Source organism: Cryptomeria japonica, chromosome 1, assembly GCF_030272615.1.
Source record: "Cryptomeria japonica chromosome 1, Sugi_1.0, whole genome shotgun sequence".
NCBI classification, from domain to species: domain Eukaryota; kingdom Viridiplantae; phylum Streptophyta; class Pinopsida; order Cupressales; family Cupressaceae; genus Cryptomeria; species Cryptomeria japonica.
In genome coordinates this window covers 377,572,313-377,580,293 of record NC_081405.1, presented here as the reverse complement: position 1 = coordinate 377,580,293, position 7,981 = coordinate 377,572,313, and positions in this window count along the sequence as shown.

The window sequence follows — 7,981 nt, the reverse complement described above, 5'->3', positions numbered from 1 at the left end:
TTGTCATTAAGTTCATAAAAAAGGAAATAGTTGTCATCATTATCATTGCTAATAAAGTAGATCTATGTCAAGTATGAGAATATTAACTATCACTGATGTCAAGAAAAATGGTGACTTAATCATAAGAGAGATGGAAGTTATGAAGGCTTCATCAAGAGCATCATAGTCTAATATTGTCACTATAATTTAAAGAGTGATATAAGAAATGAGTGTTGCTTTATGATGTAAGAAAAGCAATTATGATGTTAATCTAGATTTAAATGGACTATTCAACACATACTATATTATGAGAAGTGAAAACTTGTAAGAAATTAATGTGATTAAGAAAATAAATTACAGTTATAGGCAATGTCAAAGAACACATTTAAAAGAGTTATATGTAAGGGGTTGATGTGAAGCTTATTATCATTATGGGAAATGATTTAAGACAAAATGAACAGCAAGTGAACAACCGACTTTATATTTAGGAGAAAATACACAATGTTTGGTAGATAAAACATAAAGCAATGATGAAGAATAATGTTTAAAATAGTGATTATAGAAAAAGAAGACAATTTTAATGTCCATGAGACTAGAGATAATAATCTCTGAACATGAAAAGCGTTTGAAAAGAATTAAGTGACAATGATCAATATCCCTTAGATGACACTTCATAAGAAATAATTTGCAGTGATAATGCAAGTGAGAGTATGATTGATTTGTCAAGAGGTGTGATTGAAAAGCAATCATTAACTAAGCCAAAATATTTAGCAGTGTTTATAATTTGAAAAGGTGGTGTTCTTATTAATAAGAACACAACAATTACCATATAATGAGGTGTGATTATCTTTAAAGAAGGCACGCCAATTATGACAAAAGAAATTTCATTTATTCAAAATTGTTATATGAAAATGAATAGTTTTGAATGGGCAAACATTGAAGAAAATAGACAAAGTAGCAATAAAGTTTTGAATGGTATTGTTTACTAAAAGCAGCAATTAGACAAAGTGAAATGGTATGATTTATGAAAGAAAACAATAAAGGATTTAGTTTGCACAAAGGGTGTGATTTAAGAAATGGAAGAGATGTGACCGATTTGAGCAAACATAAATTTTTAGAAGAAGCATATCTTAGAAGACATTTATAAATAGAAATTGGAAATGAAAGTAAAAAGTGTGTTTTGTATGAAGTATACATATCAAATATACACCAAGGCATTATATAAGAAAGTTATCTCAGATGTGATAAGAAGAATATGGGAAGATAATTAATAAATTTTGAAGAGGAAACTAAGATCATTTTTGAGAGATTTTAGATAAGACTTCAAAAGGAACTGAAAGGGAAACTATAGTAGTTTGAAGAAAAAAACATAGAAAATTTGTGAAAGATAATATAGAAAATTGAAGAAGAGAATTATAGCAGAATTTTGAGGTTGGTGCCTCATATTGGTGAAGTTGGTGCTTCATATTTGTGAGGTTGGTGTCTCATATTTATAAAGTTGGTTCTTCATATTGGTGAGGTTGGTGCCTCATATTGGTGAAGTCGGTGCTTCATATTGGTGAGGTTTCTGCCTCATATTGGAGAAGATGTTTCTTTATATTAGTGAGGTCGGTGCCTCATATCATAGGGTTTGTACCTCTAGTAGATTGGTCCCTACAAAGTTTGCATAAATAAGATTAATATAAGCAATATTTTGTTGTGGTTCATGTCCTTTCTTTGAGGATTATATGTTCATGTCCTTAAAACCCTTTTAAGAATAACTATAGAACATTATAATTGTGACAACGACTATTGAGAGCTTTGCAACCAAATATTTGAAAATCCTTATCCTAGAAGTGATTTGGATTAATATTCTAGTTCATTAACGTGAAGAGTTGTAGAATACCTATTCTTAGAATGTAAAGTTCAGTTGGTTTCTTCTTTTCCCTTTTGTTTCTCCATTCTTGTTTGTTTTCTTGTGAATTGTGTTGAGTTTGGTTTGATGGTTTTTAGTTTTGTCCCTATTGTTTTGTCCACTTGGGTTTTATTAATCCTTAGTTATGACCTTGTCCTTTCTCATGATCGAGTTGGTAGCTATTAGGGTGCCTTTTTTCTTCACTCAATTTTCATCTTAGCTCCAAGCATGCACTATTATTTAGCAATAAACTTACTCTTTAGGTTTATGCCTTAGAACCCTAAATTTTGAATTAGGATTTAATGGTCCAAATGAGAAAACCTTTAAACATCACATGAGGGTTTTAAGACCCAAAGCATTTTTTTTTGTCAAACATTAGAATTGGGATTTTGAAATTGTAGTTTTGTTCAAGAAATTAACCCATAGGAGCTCAACCCCAGATCCTTGATTAAAAATGGAGAGCTTTCAAAAAGATAAGTATTATAAACATTAGGCATCAAAGGTATGCATTATCCTTAAATATTAAGTCTAGGAAAAATGAATAATGAAACCCTAACCACTGATCCTCGACAAGGGTTCCATATATAATTTTCATCAAACTTTGGGCTTTGGAGGTATCCCATCCTTGATCCCTGACAAAGGGACTTAAATCAAAAAATTCATTGGATATCGGGCATTAGAAAAGATTTTTACATTTGACCATGCGTTTTAGAAATTCAACATCTATATCCTTAATCCTTGACCCTCAACATACTTAAAAATTACAACTTTATCATTAGACATCGGGCATTGGGGTAACACTTAAATTTTACCAAAAGCTTGTGAAATTCAACATTGGTATCTCTTATCCTCAATCCTTGAAACCTATATCAACTCAATGACAAGAAATCAAAGTTCAATCTCCAAACTTGACAGGTGCAAAATTCATATGCAAACTGAAATTGATAATGTGCAACCCCAAACCCTAACCCTCAATAAGGATTTTAAATATTTTCATCTCATTAGATGTTAAACATAATAGATACACTATCCTCAGTAACTAAGCATAAAGGAAAACAACCTTTGTCACCTGAACCATTGATCCCTCACTAGGATTGTTTTTTAGAAGTAGAGCCTAACCTTGTAGTTGTTTTGCATGAAATGCCTAACTCGGTGCAGGAGATCGCACACAAGGTTGCTTTGGGTTGATCAGGGCCAGAGGTCAATGCCAATCTTGTGTGAGATTGCTTTGGGTTAAAATGAATTGCGATATTTTGTTTTATTTTTTAAATAATGCCCGTGCCCATCGAAATTTTGATGAACGTGGGCACTTTTTTTCAAAAAATCAAATTTCATTAGTAATGCCTTCTCTGTCAAAACCAAATGTGAAATTCTCATTAGAATTCCAAAGAATTCGAAAAAATTTTCAAAAAAAAATCAAATTTGGTCACAATATACCTTCTCCGTTGGAATTTTAGGCCAAATGTATTATTGTAAATAACTATTTGACACAAATCACTAAAACACAAAAAATCTAGCCAATCAATCCTGCTATTTTCTAAGTCAATCCCGTCATTACTAGTAAGGGAAAATCTGTTGCTATTTTGGTATGGTTTTGTCATTGATGTCAACACCTACTAAAACACTAGCACTTTGGAGATCTAGCAGCATTCACCGGCAAACAAGTAACTATTGCACAGTTACTGGTATATGGTTCATCGACAGGATATAATGATCACCGGCACTTGGAATGATATGGAAGACACTTGGTAATATCGAAGACATCATGTGGACATCTTGTATTAATGAATTAATCATTGGTATATTCATATTTGCATATTTTCTTTTACCGGCAAATAGGTCCAGGGTTATCGAGGGTTACACCGGCAGGTTTATCTTTTCCAGATCAGCATGACATGCTATGGAGATGATTAATTATTGTTGTAAATGCATTAAGCCGACATGTTCAATCGGTTATTGCATCGGATATTATATTGTTTGTAAAATATTTTATTGTAATATCTTGTAGAGCTGACCTACTAAAATTGGTCTTAGATTATGGTATAAATGTAAGATCTTATTTGTAAGATCAAGTGTGGAATGTGAAAAAGAATTGTGTGAAGGCATATGCGAGATTAAGTAGTGCAATACACGCAAACATCATTTGAAGGTGAAGCTAGGTTTTTGTGGAAGCATATCAGCATTACACCGGTACTGAATCCAGCATATGAAGATGCTATTTTTGTGCAGTACACTCTTATTGGATTTAACCATCCAACTGTAGTTAGTGTGACTCCCATTTTGTGATTGAGTAGTGAGCTCTAGGCTGTTGGCCTTTCTGCATGTGCAGACCCCATTTATGTACACTTACTATCTGTAGTAGTATCATCTGATTGTGGGTAAGGTTTCCCACTGTGATTTTTCCCCTTACAGGGTTTCCACATACAAATATTGGTGTTATGTGTTGTGGACGACTTTGTGTTTATGTTTCATACACTAATCTTTACCGGTATAGCAATTAACTATTAAAACTATCTACCGGCATACTTAACTGGTTTGCTGGTATTAAGCATTAAGTTGGTTAAGTTGTTTTTGGTTTGAATTTAGTTGACAACTGATTCACCCCCCCCCCCTCTCAGTTGTCTCTGGGACCTAACAATTGGTATCAGAGCTTAGTCCTCTTTTGCAGAAGTTTAACCACTTGAGGAGATCCAATGTCTACTAACTACTTCAGGAAGGACAGTCCTAAACTTGATGGAACCAACTGTGGCATATGGAAGATCAAAATAGAGACACATCTGAATTGCATTGGAAAAGACATCTGGGCAATTACAAAGAATGGTTATACTATTGTTGTACCAGGTCAGCCCAGTCCAGCTAACTTGACTAAAGATGAAGAAAATGATTGCAAAGCAAGAGAAGCACTTTTGAGCGCATTATCAGATCAACAAATCATGGCACTATCAAATAGGTCTACTACTAAAGCTATTTGGGATCATTTGGAAACACTGAATTAAAGAGATTCCACAGTCAAAATTGCAAAACTTGAAAGCTTCTGAGTCAGGTATGAACATCTGAAAATGGAAGAAGATGAAAGGATTTCTTCTTTTATGGAAAGAGTAAATGAAATTGTTTTGGGTATTAAATATTGTGGAGGAACCTTAAGTGAGGATGAAATTGTTTGAAAAGTTTTAAGAGGATTGCCACCGGCATATAAAATGAAGGTTACTGCTATAAATGAGTTGAGAACAATGCCTAATACATCAGTAACTAGGGATACATTGATTGGAAAACTTTCAGCTTTTGAAATTGAGGAATTTGGTCATGTTGCTACTATTAAGATAGATTTAGCCTTTAAAGCATCAACATCATCTGCTCCATCATTTGACAAATCTGATTGGAAAGCCTTTTATGCAAGAGAACTTGAAGAACGCAGGAAAGAAAATGAAGAACTTGAAGCACTATTTGCAAGGAAAATGCCTAAAGGCCCAGTTGGAAGTAAGTATGAAGGTAAAGCACCCTTTAAATGTTTTAACTGAAATAAGATTGGTCATATGGCTTCAAGATGCCCTGATAGACATACTAGACTAAGAGAAGAAGCTAGAAGAACATACAAGCCTAATCCTGAATATCAGAGATACGGATTTAAGAAGAATAAAGACAAATCTTGTTACATTGCTGATGAAGGTGTGACTGATGATTCTGATGAGGATTCGGTAGACAATGGATGGGTTTTTGTTTCTATAATAGAAGATCAACCGGTACCTACTTCTCAACCAGTAGAACAAGCCCTAGTAGCTAAAGTTGAAGCAAAGGATGAATGGATCATTAACTCAGGATGCTCACATCATATGACAGGAGACAAAGGTAAATTCTTGAACTTTCAAGAATACAATGGAGGCTTAGTGAGATTTGGAGATGACAAAGCCTGTTCAATCAAAGGTAAGGGTACAATATCTCTTGATGGTGCATAACACTGACAATGTTTACTATCTTGAAGGATTAAAGCATAATCTTTTAAGTGTTGGTCAATTAGTTGACAAAGGATTTCAGTTACAATTTAAGAATGGAAAATGCAAAATCATGAATAGAACTGGTTTAGAAATTGCAACTGGTAATCAGACTAGAGGTAATATCTTTCATTTGAATAACAGTGAAAAGACATGCTTGATTGCACATATAGATGAAAGTTGGTTATGGCATAAGAGAATCTATCATGTAAACATTGATTGCATGGTAAAGATCAGTACTACTAAGGCAGTTAGAGATTTACCTAGAATTGTCAAACCTCATAATACAATATGTAAGGAATATCAATTTGGAAATCAAGTTAGAGCTAGTTTCAAAAGTATTCTAGAAAAATCCAATTATGCTCTTGATTTGATTCACACTGATTTATGTGGTCCAACTAGGACTAAAAGCTTACAAGGTGATAGATATTTCATGATGATCATTGATGACTATTCTAGAATGTGTTGGGTTACTTTTCTCAGAGAAAAATCAGAAGCACTAGGAAAGTTCAAACTATTCAAAGCAATGGTTGAAAATGAAACTAGTAAGAAAATCAAATGCTTAAGATCAGATCAAGGAGGAGAATTCACATCTAAGGAATTTAATACATTCTGTGAAGTGAATGGAATCAGAAGACAACTATCAACACCTCGGACACCATAGCAAAATGGAGTTGTTGAAAGGAAAAACAGAACTATCTTGGATGCAGCAAGAAGTATGTTATCAGAAGCAAATTTACCACATGTGTATTGGAGAGAAGCAGTCAGTACAGCAGTCTATACATTCAACAAAGTTCACATCAAAGGTGAAACCGGTAAGACCCCTCATGAACTATGGTTTGGTAATACTCCTACTCTTAAGTATTTCATAATTTTTGGAAGTAAATGTTATATCAAAAGAGATAAGTATATTGGAAAATTTGATCCTAGAAGTGATGAAGGAATATTTCTTGGTTCTTCATCTAAGAGCAAGGCATATAGATGTTTTAACAAGAGATTGCAGAAAATTGTTAAGAGTACAAATGTAAAGATTGATGAACAATTCAGAGGAACTTCAAGGTATATAGACTCTGAACCGGCAACATAAATTTTGACAAATGAACCTACACTAAATCCACTGGTACAGAATGAAGATCCAATTACCCCGGTACCATCTAAGGATTCCACAGTAATTGAAGAACAATAGCAAACAAAGACACCCCGATATGTAAGATTGAATCATTTTGAAGATCAAATAATTGGAAACAAATTTAAAGGAGTTATGACAAGAGGAAGATTGGCAAATGAAGAGGTATGTCTTATTTCTCAAATTGAACCATCATCTGTTAATGAGGCATGTGACGATAAATTTTGGATTAAAGCTATGGAAGAAGAATTAGAACAAATTCAAAAAAATAACACTTGGACATTAGTTCCTCGACCTAAAGTTAAAAATTTAATTGGAACCAAATGGGTATTTAGAAACAAACTTAATGAAGATGGTAAGGTTGTCAGAAATAAAGCAAGACAAGTGTGTAAGAGATATTCTCAGAAAGAAGGAGTTGATTACAATGAAACCTTTGCACCGGTAGCTAGAATTGAGGCAATCGGATTATTCTTAGCTTTTGCAGCACACAAGAACTACAAAGCTTATCAAATGGATATTAAATGTGCATTCTTGAATGGAGATCTTGAAGAGGAAGTCTATATTGAACAACCTGACAGATTTTCTTTGACAGATGACAATGATATGGTATGCAGGTTAAGGAAAGCTCTGTATGGACTAAAACAAGCTCCAAGAGCTTGGTATGCAAGATTGGATAAGTATCTTTTAAAGATTGGTTTTACTAAAGGAAATGTAGACTGCAATTTATATTATAAAATAACTAATGATGACATCTTGATTATAGAAGTATTTGTTGATGATATAATCTTTGGAGGAGAAGATGGTTTATGTAAAGAATTTTCTATTAAAATGCAGCAAGAATTTGAAATGTCTATGATTGGAGAAATAAAATTCTTTTTAGGATTGCAAATTTCACAGACTGATAAAGGTATATTCTTGAGTCAATCCAAATACTTAAAAGAGTTACTAAAGAAATTTGGGATGGAGAACTCTAAACCGGTAAGCACACCTATG